Source organism: Triturus cristatus, chromosome 11, assembly GCF_964204655.1.
Source record: "Triturus cristatus chromosome 11, aTriCri1.1, whole genome shotgun sequence".
Lineage (NCBI taxonomy): Eukaryota > Metazoa > Chordata > Amphibia > Caudata > Salamandridae > Triturus > Triturus cristatus.
Window position 1 is genome coordinate 1,156,077,512 of NC_140594.1, and position 18,899 is coordinate 1,156,096,410.

An 18,899-nucleotide genomic window follows, 5' to 3' on the forward strand; every position below is an offset into this window, starting at 1 on the left:
CCGGGCTCCAAATTAAATGTATTAATAGATCAACATCCTAAATGAAAACATGGCCATGCAAAGGGCTAGCAGTGGGCAGGGTCTACATTAACATTTTATGTACACTGATAGTGTACAGAGACCTTTCTGGATACAGCCAGGAGGCCGGTGGCGGTGCCAATAATAGAGGAAGCAACCACAGGTACAAGGTATTTTAGAAATAAAATATAAAAATGTGAATATTTTCAAAATCTTTCAAGCGGCCCACAGCGTGTCAAGTGCAACAACAAGTGGAAATATTTATCTGCCATTGATGCAAATGGCCACAGACACAGGTTCATCTGCCGAGATTAAAAGTTGACTATAAAGAGCAATAGTCCAAATGAAATGCAATTTCTTTCAAGGACAATTCTTTTTCATAGTTTAAATCAATCAATCAAACAGTACTTGTATAGCGCAGAATATCACCCGTGAGGGTATCCAGGCGCTGAGTTGCTTGATTTAGTCTACAATTCAGGTCTTGAGTTTCTTCCTGAAGACCGTCGGTGAGGGTGATGTTCGGAGGTGGATTTCTTATAAAATAAGGGTGTCAGACCTACAGGATCTACTGTGCCCTGACCGTGGTAGGTGAGGTAGTTTGTCACTGATGTCCTGGTGCCTACCCTAATACTGGTCTGTAAGCTGGGCCAAGTACACCACATCCACACTTGACTCTCAGGATAGAGGGCTCGCAGTTAGAGGCTTCTACGGGGGCGGGGGGTGGTGTGGGGGGTGGTGAGAGAGAGAGAGAGAGAGAGAGAGAGAGAGAGGTTCTCAGCTCAGAACTCAACTAACAGTCACAAAGTCTAGTGTACTCCGGTGCTAGTCCTTTTTGATAAAAGAAAGGGTTTTAATCTTACAATGTTACAAAATACTACATAGCACAAATAGGGGAACACAATACAGGGCAAACTCCTGTTCAAATCTAGGAGTTACACCGTCTGTATCCACCCCACTAATGGAGCTTCCAGTGTTTGTGATCCTGTTAGTCTGATCAGGGACACAGCAGTGGCTAGGCTCAGATTAGGTTACTCAATCAGTGTTAGACTTGGTCTTCCCTGTAGGGTCACTCCCAAACGTTATGCCTTCACTACTCCTGGTTTCTGAATCTGTTTTTGTTGCCTTTTAAGACTCTGTGGACTCTACCACTACTAACATGGTACAACTGGCACCTGATTGGACATTTAATTCACTTGCAAGACCCTCATATATAGTTCTAGGGGTACCCATGGCCTGTAAATTAAATTGTGGGTAGCAGCACTAATTTGCCACCCACTGAAAGTATCCTTTTAAAACAGGTCTCATGTCACTGTGGCCTGTAGTGCAGTTTTAAACTGCCAATTCGACGTGGCAAAATAAGTCTTTAGTCAGGCCTAAACTTTCCTTTCTTATACCTATAAGCCATCCCTAAACTAGGCCTTAACTGCCCATAGGACAAGGTGAATTGAATTTAAAACATAGGACGGGTTTTTATGTTTTACATGTCCTGGTAAAGAAAAAGTCATAAATTGATTTCACAACTGTGCGTCCTCCCTCTTCCAAAGAGAACATTGGGTCAGAGGCAGTTGCTGCATTAGGGCTCTAGGGATGCACCCCCCCGAAATTCCTAAACGTTTACTTAAAAAAATATCACATTTATTTATTTATTTAGAGATACAAACATATCTCTAAACAAATCGATGTATTTAACTCTGGACTGTCTGTCCCAGGCGGCCTCACTCTGAAGTAGAAGACAGTCAGAAAACCAACTTTCTGCAATGTGACGCACGGCGCAGGGCTTACCTTTCTAAAGCCCTTCACTGCCTTTGTAGTCTTGGTGGAATACACTGTAGGCCAGTGACTCTGTCAGAATCCCAGCTTCAGGCATCGGAGTCTGCATCCTTGCGTGAGGCCAGATGTCCATCATTCACAGGCATAGATCCCACCCTTTTACATTTGTCACACAGTAGGACTGGATGCAAGCATATGTGATTTGGCGCCTTGTCCTCAGTAATGGTGAGTTTCATAATGTTATGTGAATATCATGCTGAGACCCTTGGTCACGCTAACCTCCTCCCCTGTGACACCCACGGACCAGGCTGCAAATCGCTGACCCCTTTAGAATTGAAGATGCTGTATTTTTTCCCCACTAAATTGATCCAAAAGACGAGCAGGGTTTTGCTCCCTTGCGAAGTTGATTCAGACCAGAGTCTAGTTCAAAGGGAGAAATAGGCGCTTATAGTAAAGAAAGTTATATGCCATAAGGAAGTAAGACTGGCTCAATCCTCATTCCCTTAACATTAATGCCAAAAACATGGACTGATTTACACACCATGAAAGTAAAAAATGCTAAGGTAATGCATGCCAACAATTTATTTCCAATTTTATTTCACGTTTTACTTAATCTTGCATTTTTTCCATGCATCTTATTACTCTTGCAAAGTGCATACTTTGAGTTGTGTCCGGTATTTATGAGGGCTTGATTGAGAGCTCTGGCGCTGAGGTTTAAGGCAAAGCAAAGTTCCTATCAGTGAGTTGGCCTCTCTGCAGAGTACACAGAACTATGGTCATGTATTCCAGTTGCAATTGAAATTCTGTGTAAATGTGTGTGAAGGGGGTACACAGATGTCAAAATATGTACAGGGCAAAAATAAAAGTAAATAAGTTGCTTAAATGTGTGTGAGTGCAGTGTATGTTTGGAAGTGGTGAAGTGAGGGAGATGCAAGGAAGTGCATTCGGGGGAGAGTGAAAAGAGGGTGCTGAAGAGGAAAGAGGCATTTGAAGATGTGCAGATGGCAGAGATGTGCAAAGAAGAAGGGCGTACATATTTGACATAATGGCACATAACTAAATGACTTGAATAATCTACTTGACCTAACTGTAATGTACCTGAACTGTGAACCCGCCTCAAATTGTGTGATCCTATGCAAATTATTTTGTCCTATGAAGCTTCCTTTTTCTTCATTACCACATAAGAAAGCACCTTCAAATATGCACGTTCAATATTACTGCTGCACAAAAAAAAAAAGACTCTTTATTTACTAGACTAAACGTTTGCTCCACGTATAATAAGAATCGTGCCAGCATATAGGGTACACATGATCCCTGGCTTATCTCTTAGTTCACTAATAGCATTGTCATCTGGGCAGGAGCAGGAATCTTTCCCACTTAATATTTAAAAACTCACTTTTCATAAATATATGTCTAAAGCATGATGTAGTAGTGCACCATCATTTTCAGATAGCACACTTTCCACTGGAATGGCCACAAATCTTTCCCACTAACATGTAGTTTTAATGTCAAAATATATAGCGCAAAAACAATGTTTGGAAATTGGGTTTCAGCAAAAATATTTAAAAATAACACATCAGGTAAAATGCTCCAATTTGTTGTGATCCTAGAAAAATATTTTTTTTTCACCACAGAATTACATAAACATGTCTGCATAACGAGTGAAATGTATTTGAAATGTTTGAACAGTTCACTTATTAGCTTTTTCAGTGCTGCGTTAGATAAAAAGCCTGAAATCTTACAACCTTTCATTTCACATGCTTTGCACAACGCGATTGTCACACAGTTCTCTTTACAAAATCCACTAACTACAGTCACAGAAACAAAAAGAAAATGTAGGAAGACAAACTGACTTTTGACCTCTGGTTCTGAAAGTCGAGCAAATGTGACAAGAAAACAAGATTTAAAGGCATCTTTATTGCTCATTCACTCATGAGCAAGTGGAACATCTGTTTTCAGCTCGCCAGAACGGGTGAGTAGGTTATGAAAATAGCTTGTCCTGATTAAATCTGGTGCGCCATAGCAACTGGATTTTTCAAGCCTTGTGACTGGTAGAGGAGAAAACTCCTCCTTGTCTGACCGACGGTTACATCAAATCTAATGTGAAGCCCCGCAAATCCTCGCCGGACAATGTCATTGAACCTACGCCGGGCGACACAAAGCCTCGCACAGCTGCACAGACCTTGCAGCAGGGACATAATGTACAACTCTCAATGGGCCAAACGTAGTTCTTTGTCCAGCTTGCACCCCCTTACAGTCAGCCTGAACTAGTGGCTTTGTCCCGATCCAGAGTGACCAGATACCCTCAGTTGGGACTTAGCAATTTTGACTCCATTTTTAATAAAACCTTTAAAAAAAAAAAAACAAAAAAAAAAAAAAAAACAACTCAATTTGTACTATTTGGATTAGATTAGTTTTGGTGTCATTTTATGTATTCAATTTTACTCTGTCATTGGTGTGGGAGATCTTGTGTTGTGTTTTCACTCCATTGCTGTTTGTGTGCTGCATAAATACTTGACACTGTGCCTCTAGGTTAAGCTTGGCAGCTTGTGTGCCAAGCTACCAGCGGGTTCAGCACAGATTCAGCTCACAAACTTTATTTGAATTTTCAAGAAAATCATAAAAATGCAAATAAGAACAGAACAAATGACATGCATCATTAAGATAACGGTCGATCAGAAAAAACGATATATACCAACAACCTAAAAACAATGCTACCACAAAAGTCTTTCTTAAAGTGCAATAAAAAAAAACACTCAAAATTAAAAATAGGCACTAAAAACAGCTACCAGAAACCAAAAACCACAGTTTAGGGATAGAGGACAATTGTAAATATAAAAAAGCAGGACTACTCGGTCTAAAATTCCTCTGCAGCAAAATTGACCTAATATACTTAGACCACAAGAAGTGAATCTGGGGCAGACGAGCACTAAACGCTGGTGTCACACACAAACATCATCACAGGTACAAGGGGGCAGACGAGCACTAAACGCTGGTGTCACACACAAACATCATCACAGGTACAAGGGGGCAGACGAGCACTAAACGCTGGCGTCACACACAAACATCATCACAGGTACAAGGGGGCAGACGAGCACTAAACGCTGGTGTCACACACAAACATCATCACAGGTACAAGGGGGCAGACGAGCACTAAACGCTGGCGTCACACACAAACATCATCACAGGTACAAGGGGGCAGACGAGCACTAAACGCTGGCGTCACACACAAACATCATCACAGGTACAAGGGGGCAGACGAGCACTAAACGCTGGCGTCACACACAAACATCATCACAGGTACAAGGGGGCAGACGAGCACTAAACGCTGGTGTCACACACAAACATCATCACAGGTACAAGGGGGCAGACGAGCACTAAACGCTGGTGTCACACACAAACATCATCACAGGTACAAGGGGGCAGACGAGCACTAAACGCTGGCGTCACACACAAACATCATCACAGGTACAAGGGGGCAGACGAGCACTAAACGCTGGCGTCACACACAAACATCATCACAGGTACAAGGGGGCAGACGAGCACTAAACGCTGGTGTCACACACAAACATCATCACAGGTACAAGGGGGCAGACGAGCACTAAACGCTGGCGTCACACACAAACCATCACAGGTACAAGGGGGCAGACGAGCACTAAACGCTGGCGTCACACACAAACATCATCACAGGTACAAGGGGGCAGACGAGCACTAAACGCTGGCGTCACACACAAACATCATCACAGGTACAAGGGGGCAGACGAGCACTAAACGCTGGTGTCACACACAAACATCATCACAGGTACAAGGGGGCAGACGAGCACTAAACGCTGGCGTCACACACAAACCATCACAGGTACAAGGGGGCAGACGAGCACTAAACGCTGGTGTCACACACAAACATCATCACAGGTACAAGGGGGCAGACGAGCACTAAACGCTGGCGTCACACACAAACATCATCACAGGTACAAGGGGGCAGACGAGCACTAAACGCTGGCGTCACACACAAACATCATCACAGGTACAAGGGGGCAGACGAGCACTAAACGCTGGTGTCACACACAAACCATCACAGGTACAAGGGGGCAGACGAGCACTAAACGCTGGCGTCACACACAAACATCATCACAGGTACAAGGGGGCAGACGAGCACTAAACGCTGGCGTCACACACAAACCATCACAGGTACAAGGGGGCAGACGAGCACTAAACGCTGGCGTCACACACAAACATCATCACAGGTACAAGGGGGCAGACGAGCACTAAACGCTGGTGTCACACACAAACATCATCACAGGTACAAGGGGGCAGACGAGCACTAAACGCTGGCGTCACACACAAACCATCACAGGTACAAGGGGGCAGACGAGCACTAAACGCTGGCGTCACACACAAACATCATCACAGGTACAAGGGGGCAGACGAGCACTAAACGCTGGTGTCACACACAAACATCATCACAGGTACAAGGGGGCAGACGAGCACTAAACGCTGGCGTCACACACAAACATCATCACAGGTACAAGGGGGCAGACGAGCACTAAACGCTGGCGTCACACACAAACCATCACAGGTACAAGGGGGCAGACGAGCACTAAACGCTGGCGTCACACACAAACCATCACAGGTACAAGGGGGCAGACGAGCACTAAACGCTGGCGTCACACACAAACATCATCACAGGTACAAGGGGGCAGACGAGCACTAAACGCTGGTGTCACACACAAACATCATCACAGGTACAAGGGGGCAGACGAGCACTAAACGCTGGCGTCACACACAAACATCATCACAGGTACAAGGGGGCAGACGAGCACTAAACGCTGGTGTCACACACAAACATCATCACAGGTACAAGGGGGCAGACGAGCACTAAACGCTGGCGTCACACACAAACATCATCACAGGTACAAGGGGGCAGACGAGCACTAAACGCTGGCGTCACACACAAACATCATCACAGGTACAAGGGGGCAGACGAGCACTAAACGCTGGTGTCACACACAAACATCATCACAGGTACAAGGGGGCAGACGAGCACTAAACGCTGGTGTCACACACAAACATCATCACAGGTACAAGGGGGCAGACGAGCACTAAACGCTGGTGTCACACACAAACATTATAAAAGGTACCACGGGGCCAACAAGTTGGTTTCTGCCACAGCCCGTTTTGAAACAGAAAATACTCAGTCTAAAATATGTTAAAAGATGTTGATGATGTTTTGGCAAATCCAGGAGGAGGTACCGCTCGATTCCCCTCACTGATTTAGCCACTACATATAAATGGATGGGCTGCTTTGGTAGGACAAGCAGAGGTTCATTTAATTACTTATGTGGTTCACCTCGAGAATGGACTGTGGTTGTTGCTTGAGAAGGGTTTCCATCCAATCAAAAAGCAAATTTCTTTCAATCATCATCAAGTTGTATACGCACCAATAGTTCAGCTCACTTTCTCCATGCCAACATTGCACTGAAGGAAAAGTCTTAGTTTGTGAGGCAGGCTTCAGTCCGCTTCGCAGCCTCTCATTCATGCCATGTTTTTAAGCCCTGCAGTTACCGGATTTCAGCTGTTGGACTCCTGGTGGCTGTAGGACAGACTCATGCAGCAGTCCTGTTCTAGCAGTGGGCTTTGGACTGTTGGGGCAATGACTGCAGCTTAGCTGGGAAAGGGGAGACTTAGGACATGGCAGTGTGGCTATCTCATCTTCTGCAGTTGTGCCCTCACTAGACCAGGCACTCGAGAGACGTTGGCTCAGTAGATGGAGCCTCCGGCCCGATTCTGGCTTTCCAGATGAATGTGGCAGTTCAAGCCCCCAGCACAATATCAGTGCACACCTTAGCAGTACATGAGCACTCTGACTCCATGACAGCAGCATCAGTCTTTCAACTTTGACATACTGACGACTTTGCTCAGTAGTTGTCTTTGAAGAAGGCTTGATACAGTTCTTGGGATTTAAATCGGTTACATAGACCGGGGGAACCCTCCACGGATTTCACCTAGCTAACTCTAGCAATCCCTCACTCTTTCTACCTATTCACAGACTAGGAACACTGAGCTTTACTCCTACAGGGCCAGGAACACTTCTTTCCTCTCTCAGCAGGCAGGCCCTAATTTCTTCCAGCAGAAAGTAATACTTCAGAGGACTTCCCTTCACTACTGGGAGACTGGCTGTCATGCAGTCGGAGTTGGTTCTTTTTAAAATGTTATTCCCAGTCTGATGACAAGGCCCAAATAAATGTCAGGATACCAGTTTGACATGCAGCTCAGGGCAAGGAAACACATACTTTTACCATGCAAGGGAACATTCCAGACCAACACCATGTGTGCACACTAATTTAATTTGGCAAAATATAAACCTACCAATAGAACGGCGATGGAATTTCGATTTAAATATAGACAAAACGTGGAGATTACAGATCCTTTTAAGTTTTAATATGATATGTAAAGTTTACTCGCTTCATCCAGCCTGAAATAAATATTACGGAAATCTTGAACAAACGAAATGACATTCAACATTCTAAGCATCCTTCTAAATAAAAGTAGATTTAGACATGATGCAAGCAAATCACAGGGGGAAAAAAAAGAACTAAAACCTCCAGAGAATACATTCTAATGCGGAGGCTGTGGCTGTACCGAAATATGGGAAACTATCTATTAATTCAATAGTAGATTGGATCAGATTCGAATTTTATTACAACATAGGATGGATTTCGTGTCAGTAGACTTGGATCTGAGGGGGTCCGCATCATTCAATGTACAAAGGAATTTTTATTGAATCGTATTTGCAGCAGAATAAAAGTGATATAGGTCTCTGTTCACCCTGTATAACAAAAGAACAAAGGAATGCATGTGCAATGGGGTCATTGGGATATTGCAGCATAGCACAGAGGTGTATACATTGCACCCCACAACAACACATTGTTTGGATTCAAATAGTAGTTCGTAGGGTTACTGTCTCAGTGGATGGAAGCAACATGCAGGGTCACTGCCAGCAGCTACCCACAGTGAAGAATATGTTTAAAGTTACATTCCGTCTAGAAAATCTCCTTCACCCAGATTGCTCATCGTACCCAAAATGAGGAAGGGATGCCTGGGAGGCCGCTTGCTCTCTTGGTTGACAGCTAGGACTTTGAACAGTTCTCATGACCGTATCTTCCATAAGAGACACAAAGCGTGGCTCTATAAAGGCACCTGTTACAATACTGCTAATGTTCCCAGTGGATCCAAAGCTAGCAGATGTTCAAAGCATAAGCACCTACGCTAATGTCAGTGTCACCCGCGATCCGCTGCAGATTGTTCACGAGTGCTTGTGTGAGTAAAGTCATCGCCTCAAGTGGACACAAGCTAATCTTGTTAACACTTCACTCCATCGGACAGTAAGTTCTCTTCATCCTCTGTTATCACAGGCAGTGCCTAATCCTTGGTGCTAGCTGCAGTTGCCGCCACAGGTAGAATTTGCTGTCATTTACACAGGAATATTGAAGCTGGTTACAATCTTTATGAGCTGAAGAGATGTTCTCTGTGTGGGCAACAAGAAATCTTGGACCAGAAATGAAAGGGTCTCAGACTGGTCTCAGTTGTAATTTCTATGCACAGTCAAAAGAGAAAGAGGTGGGGGGCATGGCCTGCAGCCAACAGGAATGGCCACACACTAGGGAGGCTACGGAGCCCTCGCCCGCCATCCGTCACGAATCCTTATCTGAAATTTGCTTCTGAACCCCGATACCGGTGGACTTCATGTCCTGGCTGTGGCGAGTACCCGCTGCCCACGGATCTAACGCCTGACAGCGCGAGAACCTGATAAAGAAGTAAGGAGGCTGCAGAGGCGAATACAACACAAAATGGCGGCACGGTGATCGCAATGATATTGCCGTAGAACAGCAGAGCAGATGGTGCTTTGAGTCTGCCTCGGCTGCCTGCCGCAAGGCTTGTGGCCGTGTGAAAATCAGGGGTGGTCCGCAGGAAGACCTCCCCACCAGAGTTTGGGGAGCGGAGCCAGAGTGCTTTGATCTTCGCCGGCGACTGACGGCAACGCGGGCTGTCTCGGGGCCCTACAATCGAGCAGCACCCCGATACTGCAGCAGCGCTCGACATCGGACCGATTTGTGCCTGCACAGAAAGGGGAGGCCCCACCGCAGGCCCTGTAGTGTAGCCCTGCGGTGAGATCAGCGGTGAAAATACCAGGAGGAAGCCCATGGCAGCACCCACGAGAGGCCGGCAAACACTGAGGGAGCCGCGACTGGAGAAATGGCGAGCCACCCGGTAAGGGCTGAGATAGTGACCACAATGCAGACACGAGGTTTGAGTGCCGAGGTGAGAGCTCCTGTGCCAGTTCCCGGGTCAGTTGCTGTATGAGACCATATGCTGGCCGGATAATCTAGGAGGCCTCTGAACTGCACTCCTGCGGCCTGCGTGGCGGCCCACCGCCCGAGACACCAGTGGGGAAGCACGCTGCGACAACATACCTGTTTATAACAAGTGGGGCCTCCATAACGGTTGCGAACAGAGGACCCCTCGACGCATTGCGCCTCCGGGAGACTGGGTACTTCTCCCGCCACAAAAGTCAGTGAAGTGAGAGAAGGAGCACCAGCATCTGCCGCTTAACACCACCTGTGAGTGCCCGGACCGGGAAACCTGACAGGCCGTCGAAGGCACGTGCGCCCCGGGCAGGCGGCAGAGACTACCAGTCCTGGCCCTCATTACGTCTCCCATCGCCTGCCGAGCACAGAAGGATCCTGGGGGAGGAAGAGGTACTAAAACTTCGAAGCAGACCAAACTCAACAAATTTGCATGGTCTAAATCCGGAGAGGATCAGGGGGTCCCTCAGTCAGAGGTCCGAGACGAAGCGTGGTCATCACCCACCCCACAGGACCTAACGCTTCAAGCAAGATATCATGACCACCATTACTGGAGTGCGTACCTCCCTGGAGACCCGAATTGACGTAGTGAATGTTGAGGTCTCACTCATAAGGGCAGACCTCCGGAAGATGGACGATAGAGTCAAAGAGGTTGAAGAGGTCACAACGGAACTCACAAAGGAATCCTCTCAACTTAAAGGAGAAGTACACCGGCTGTGAGATGCCCAAGCCAAGATGGAGGCACAACTGGATGACTACGAAGGGCGGGCGGGACGAAACAACAAACATTTTGGGCTTCCAGGAACGGGCCGAGGGTCCAGCTACTGATCTCTTTGCCGAGGACCTAACTCTAACCACCTCAAACCAAAGGGACTGTCCAACTACTTCTCTATTGAACGACCTCATCGAATCCCGGGGGGGGGCCACCTAAGCGTGGAGCTCCCCCTCGGCCAATAATAGCAAGAGTCTTTACCTTCTGAGATCGTGATGCTATCCTTCAGGCTGCACGCTCCTGCCCGCCACTCACTATAGAGAACAGTGCCATCACCATTTTTCCAGACTTCATTACGAAAGTCCAAAATCAAAGACGCTGCTTTTTAACGGGTAAAAAGGCGCTAAGAGAATGGGATATTAAGTATGCAATGCTCTTCCCAGCGAAGTTACGTGTTGTTGCAGAGGGGAAAACCTGGTTCTTCTCGTCCCCTGAGGACACATGGGACTGGCATGAAGGATGGCGCAGAGTGGGGTTGCCTGCCACGGTGAAACACACCGACCTGCGACACAACAGGATGAAGCCCCCCACTGGGTCTCGGTCCGATTTCGCTGCTAAAGACAATGAGGGGGTGGGGGGGGGGGGGGGGTGACAGGCACTCTTAACTACCTACGGATATTGCAGTTTGATTTATTCCACCCTACTTCTTCGTTGTGGTCTCTCCTTTGTCCCCATCTCCCTTGTTTGATTTAATTCACCGTTCTAAATGGTCCTTTTTAATACTTTCCAGTTGAGACATTGTTTTTGTTGGGCAATACTTTAAACGGCACGCCCCTGATCTAGTCCTGGTACAGGAAACTCACTTGGTCGGCAATAATTGCAAAGCTCTGTCCCATTGGAGTTACAAACTTCTTGTCCATGCAGGGTACACTTCCAGCTCCAGGGGTACAGGTATTTTAAGGAAAAGAAGTCTTGCACTCACACAGACGCGCACATGGGCTGATCCCCAAGGCAGGTTTGCGGTCTTAGAGGCTAGCTCAGAAGGAAAACCCCTCAATGTTGTCTCAGCCTACATTCCGCCAGCACTGGGTAGGGAGGCATTGGCCGACTTGGGGAAACTCTTACTAGATCTCCCGGCGGGTGCGCCAATTCTGGGGGGATTTTAATATGACTCCCAATGACCTAATAGATCGATAACCAACACACCCCCAGCACCGTTCTAGCACGCACATGTCAGACTTTTTCATAGCCATGGGCGTCACTGATATATAGCGCTATTTCCATCCAGACCTGACCCACTTTACCTACCACTCAGGTGCCCATGGCAGTCTCTCCCGGATTTACTTTTTCCTGACGCAATCGATCCATATGGATAACTTTAGGAAACCACTCTGTTTGCCCCGGGGCATCTCGGATCACTCACCGGTGTGGGTGGATCTCACACATTACAATAGGCGGCAGTGCAACACTTTAGTTATTAATCCCTGGCTGCTCCAGATCCCGGATATAAAAGAGAGCCTACTATCACAGTCCAAGAACTATTTCAAAGAAAATGTCAGGTCGGTGGACTCGGCGCAGACAATATGGGAGGCCTTTAAAACAGTAGTGAAGGGTCAGGAATTGGCTCTCAAGGTGGGGTATAATAAAAAGCAGAATTTACAACTTAAGGAACAATTGCAGCAACTTGAGACGGCACACGCCCGTTCCCCCAGTGTGCTTACTAAGCATAGTCTAACCACAAAGAAAATTGAATATAAAACCCTAGCCCGAGAGCAGGCTGGTGCACGCTCCCAGACTGGCCACACGTCACAGGCTTTACGAACTTGGGGAAGCGGTTTGCGTGGTTGGAAAAAAGGGACAGTCGGAGTGGTGGGTCCCTTGTCTTACAATTGATAACACACAGATGTTAACGGACCCCCAGGCAATCGCGGATGCCTTTGCGGATCACCTGGAGCAGATATACACACCCTCGGCAGTGGCCACAGCGGAGGACTCGTGCCACTTACTGGCGGACATGCATCTACCTGTCCTGTCTACAGAGGAAAGAGACAAGTTGGAGGTCAATCTCACTGACGAGGAGATCGCTCCGCAATTAACAGCATACAATCGGGGAAGGCTATGAGGCCCAATGGGGTCCCGATTGAATTTCTCAAATCTACCGCCTCGATTATTGTGCCCCACCTACGGGACCTGTATAATAAGAGCTACGATAAAGGGATCCTGCTAGTGGATCAACTATTGGCCTCTATTGTGGTTATCCGTAAGCCGGGGAAACCCACTGATAGTTGTTACTCCTATAGGCCGATCTCCCTGATCAATGCCAAGGCCAAAATTCTTGCGAAGCTCCTGGCTGCCCGCCTTACCCCAGTCCTCATGTCATTGGTCCATGCTGACCAGTCTGGCTTTATGCCAAACCGCAACACAGCATTAAATATCCGTCGCCTCCATAGTGTCCTGGGCCGTAAACACGTCCTAGCGGAAGACGCTTTTGTGGTGTATTTAGATGCCAGGATGGCGTTTGACTCCATCGAGTGGCAATACCTCTACGAGGTGCTGCGACGCTTTGGGTTTGGCCCGAAATTCATGGGGTGGGTTAAGCTGCTCTACACAGACCTTAAAGGTCAGGTACGGGTCAATAACCGCCTCTCAAGAACGCTCTCACTGAGAAGGGGCATGAGACAGGGGTGTCCCCTGTCCCCGTTGATTTTCTCATTGATCTTGGAGCCACTGGCATCATGGGTCAGGGGGGGATCTGGTGCTACGAGGGCTAAAATGGGCGGAGGGGAGGGAGGATAGAATATCCCTCAACGCTGATATTCTCCTATATCTGGCGTCTCCAACAAAATCAGTGCATAGACTTTTAAACATCTTCACTAACTTTGGTAAATACTCTGGTTACTTCATTAAGTGGTCCAAATCCATGATAATCCCCCTCCACGGCCCGATCCCTGCACTTCCATCAGATTGAAATTGAAATGGGCCACCGAGGGTTTTCGGTACTTGGGGTTCTATATTACCCCTGATCCTGGACTGTTCCACACCAAGAACTTAGCTGCGCCTCTGGACAGATTACGCAGCGATGCCAAACATTGGCGAACATTACCCCTTTCCCTGTTGAGCCGAGCTGCGCTTTACAAGATGTTGGCCCTCCCCTGTTTCCTGTATGTACTCCAGAACTGCCCATACAGGATCCCCGACTCATTTTTTAAAATATCGAGAGTGAGGTTCGGACTCTGCTGTGGGACGGAAAGGCGTCCTGTATCGCCATGACTAAACTGACCAAGGGATGGTACGACGGAGATATAGCGCTCCCAGATATGCGTCTGTACTATTGGGCTTCACAGCTGGTGGTGGTGAACCAATGGTTATATCGCACCCTCGATGGACCCCGCCTTTCTTCTGGATAGTTACCTAATGGGTCCGGAGGGCTATCTAGGGCCTCTATTTGAAGGCTGGGAGGGGCCGATATGTAGGCCCTACGGCCCTCACGGTGGATGTCTGGCGTTGAGCCAATCGAAGACTTGGCTGGCTTGATGTGTTGACCAGGACTACCCCATTGTGGTCAACCCAAAAGCTAGGCCCCCTCTGCAACCAGCCGGGCTTCGACAGATGGGATACTCATCGGTGTCTCGACGGTAGGCCACCTGTGGGAAAAGGGTAAAATACGGCAATTTACGGAACTGGGAGAGGAGCATCAACTCGCTCAGTGAGGGTGTCTTTTGCTAGCTCCAGATGCCTCGTGCTCTCACAACAGCTCTCCAGGGTGCCGAGGAACTGCCGGAATCATCTCCCCTCGAGGATCGTCTCCTCTCTGAACCACTGCCAAAAAAAGCAGTGTCGCTTACATACCGGAAGCTCTGTAATAACCTACCAGACCCATTTCAATCCCTCAGAGAAAAATGGCAAGCAGATCTGGGACAACTTGAGGATGACGACTGGCAAACAGCGCTGATGTCCCCCAGGGAAGTGGCTATCCCTCTCAGGCTCCGCCTTGTCCAACTAAAAGTCCTACATAGAACATACCTCACAGGTATCATACTTGCAAAGTTCGGGAGCCGACAAAACGTTGTGTCTCCGTCGTTGCTATGGGTAGGCAACCTTCTGTCACATCATATGGGAGTGTTCACCTATACAGGCCCTATGGGAGAGGGCTACACAGCACATGCAACAAGCACTGCAGAAAGACATTACACTGACACCACAGTTGGGGATCCTCAACATTTGAGAGGCAACAGAGCTCACCGAGGTGGAGCAGCAGTGGGTCACCCTGGGATACACATTGGTAAAACGGAACATAGCTACAAAGTGGGGAGCAGCTGACACTCCATCCTCCGGAAACTGGGCAAGAGACCTAGATAAATGTATAGTCGCAGAAAAAGAGTTTTTTTAAGTCTAGAGGCTGCCCAAGAAATGGGATAGGAAATGGGGAAAGTGGAATGTGTATAGGAATATGTGTGTCAGCGACCACGGAAATGAAAATGATGGAGCACCGATGGGAAAGAGGGAATGCGGATGCCTGGGTGAAGCTGAGATTCTGAGTGGTAAAGTTTATAGACAACATATGTCTGATTATGTATTGATCACTGCTACATATGTGACTGGTATTGCTTTCTTTCCAATAAAAACTGTTAAAAAAAAGAGAAAGTGAACCATGGAAGAAGCGACCTCAGTAAATTAAGAGATACGACTCAGATTCTGCAGTCTAGGGCAGTGGTTCTTAATCAGTGGTCCGGAGATACCCGGAGGTTTGCAACACCTACTGATGGGGTCTGCAAATGTTTAGAAAATTAAATAATTTGCACATGCAGACATCCCTGGGGAAGGACCTGGAACTGACTCCAAAACTGGGGCTGCTAAACATCTGGGAGGCAACGGATCTCACGGAAACCGAACAGCACTTCGCTACACTGGGCTACACGTTGGTTAAGCGGGAACTAGCCCGGGGCTGGGGGGTGGAGCACTCACCACGTGTCACCTTGTTGGTTAACGAGATGGATAGATGCATGCTGGCAGAGACCGCAGTCTTTGGGGCTCGGGGGTGCCCAAAGAAATGGGATAAAAAGTGGTTGCATTGGAATGTGTATCGAAGGAACCTTTGTGTGTCGCCTACTGTTGAAATGGAAATGAATAAGGAAGGGAGTCGTGAGGGGAGAGCATAACTTAATTCAAGTACTAATGGTTCTTCCTTGATTTGTTAACTGTCTCAAGTATGTCGTCCAATAATGTATGTATGGCTTTGATTAAAACCAATAAATGTGTTTTTTTTTTTTTTTAAAGAAAATTAAATAATTTAGAAGATTAATGAAGCATATAACCATAAAAATGTAAAATTGTAAAACTCTTTGTAAATGTAAAGGAATTTGAAGTTGGAGGCATCCTTAGCTTGATTCGGGGGAGTAGCGCACGTACAGCGCACAGATTCTAGTGTGGGCGACTGGTCGAAGCGCTCCTGTGCACCGACAAAAAGAGAGCATGCACTAGGAGTCAAACAGACAGCAGCAAAGTAGAGTGTACAAGTCGCTTTATTTTTCAGAACTAAAACCAAATTTTGAAAAACTCCAATCTTCCCATTAAAATTAAAAGGAATATGCTACTTACCAGTATGCATCTGTTCTTGGCATGTAGAGCTGCAGATCTACACACTTTTGCATAGATCGCCATCTGGTGTTGGGCCCGGATGTTTGCAGTTTGTTTTTCCCCTTGGAAAGTCTTTGGAAGTCACGAGGTCGGTGACTCCTCCTTTGGATCGTATTGCGCATGGGCTTCGGCTCCATCCTCAGATTGTTTTTCGCCAGCAGGGAAAGATGGAGCGTAGTAATAACAGTGAAGAAACCCATGTGTGTATCTAAATAAGATAAATTGGAACAGATACAGGTAGCCGGGGAAGCGGGTGGGCGTGTGTAGATCTGCAGCTCTACATGCCAAGAACAGATGCATACTGGTAAGAAGCATATTCCGTTCGAGGCATATGAGCTGCAAATTACACACTTTTGCATAGACTATATAGCAGTTCCCAACCTTAGCGGCGACCACCCGTATCTGTTGCAGTGGTTTGAAATAGTGTTTTAAGTACAGCCTGGCCCACACTAGCTTGTTGCTTAGTTTGCACATCTACACAATAGTGTTTGGTGAAAGTGTGCAGTGTTGACCATGTTGCTGCTTTGCAGATATCATCTAATGGGATGTTCCCTAAAAATGCCATGGAAGCCCCTATCAATCGTGTAGAATGGGCTTTAGGGGGAACGGATAGCGTTTGTTTTGCATTGTCGTAGCAAATCTGGATGTATTTTACAATCCACATAGCTATCCCTTATTTTGAGATGGGGTTGCCCTTGTGTGGTGGAGAGAAAGAGACAAACAGTTGTTTGGTCTTGGGGAAAGGCTGTGTTCTCTCGATGTTGTAGAGTAAGGCTCGTTTGACATCTAGCGTGTGCAGAGCCCTTTCTGCAACGGTCTGTGGTTGCGAGAAAAATACTGGTAGTTCTACAGATTGGTTTAGGTGAAAAGGGGAAAATGACTTTAGGTAGGAATTTTGGGTTGGTACGGAGAACAACCTTGTTATGGTGCATTTGAAGAAAAGGTTCTTGTATGGTAAGTGCTTGTATCTCACTGACCCTTCTAAGGGAAGTGATGGCTACAAGGATAGCTCTTTTCCATGTTAGGAATTGTAGTTCGTATTTGTGCAAAGGTTCGAAGGGAGGCCCCATTAGCCTTGTGAGAACGATATTTAAGTTCCACACAGGTGAGGGTGGTACTCTGGGGGGAATTATTCTTTTCAGGCCTTCCATGAAGGCTTTAATGGCAGGTACTCTGAAGAGTGATAGATGTTGCCTGTTTTGTAAGTAAGCTGCAATTGCTGCGAGGTGTAGTCGAATGGACGTATAGGCTAGATTACACCTTTGTAGGTGGAGTAAGTAGCCTATGATGTGTTGGATGGACACGTCCAGGGGATTGATGGTGTTGTTATGGCAATAAACAACAAATCGTTTCCACTTGGCAGCGTAGCACGCTCTAGTGGTAGGTCGTCTAGCTTCTCTGATGACGTTCATACAGTCAGGGGGAAGATTTAGGTACCCAAATTCTAGGATTTCAGGAGCCAGATCGCAAGGTTGAGCTGAGCTGGGTCCGGGTGTCTGATTTCTCCATGGTTCTGGGTTAGGAGGCATGGTGAGAGGTGTAGTTTTTGAGAGTTCCAGCAGCGTGGTGTACCACGGTTGTCTGGCCCACGTTGGAGCTACTAGGATTAGTGTGAGGGAGTGCTGTTGTAGTTTGCGCACCACTAATGGAATGAGTGGGAGAGGCGGAAAAGCGTACGCAAATCTGCCTGACCAGTTCATCCATATCGCATTTCCTTTGGACAATGGGTGTGGGTATCTGGCGGCGAAGCTTGGGCATATTGTGTTTTCGTGGGTGGAAAAGAGGTCTATCTGTGGATGCCCCCACATTTGAAAGAACGGATGAAGAACCTGTGGGTGAAGTTCCCACTCGTGGATTTGTTGTGTCTGTCTGCTGAGCAGATCTGCCACTGTGTTTTGGACTCCTGGGACATGTTGAGCTAGGAGAAAGATTTTGTGGGGAATTGCCCATCTCCATATGCTCTGTGCTAATTGAGAGAGCTGTGGAGTGTGTGTGCCGCCTTGTTTTTGTATATAATACATGGCCGTCATGTTGTCTGTGCGAATGAGGACTGCCTTGAATGAAATCTGTGTTTGAAAAGATTTTAGGGCTAAAAAGATTGCTAGTAACTCCAGATGGTTGATATGGAGTAACTTTTGTTGAGGCGTCCATGTGCCCTGCACGGTGAGATGTAATAGGTGAGCTTCCCAGCCGGAGAGCGATGCGTCCGTTGTTAGTATTATCTGGGGAACCGGGTCCAGGAACGTGTCGACCTTTGGAAAGGTTTGTGGTGTTCCACCACTGCAGAGAGCGATGGGTGCGACCGTCAACCAACACCAGATCTGTCAGTTGACCTTGGGCCTGGTTCCACTGGTGCGCTAAGCACTCTTGGAGGGGACGCATCTGGAGTCTTGCGTGGG

The 18,899-nt window shown here is 47.2% G+C and overlaps 1 protein-coding gene across 6 annotated transcripts in view; it reads right to left on the minus strand.

Annotated features, from left to right (window-relative positions):
* OPA1 (OPA1 mitochondrial dynamin like GTPase) overlaps positions 1 to 18,899 on the minus strand; it is a 428,917-nt gene that overhangs the window by 360,790 nt on the left and 49,228 nt on the right. The gene's annotated exons all lie outside the window — the stretch shown is intronic.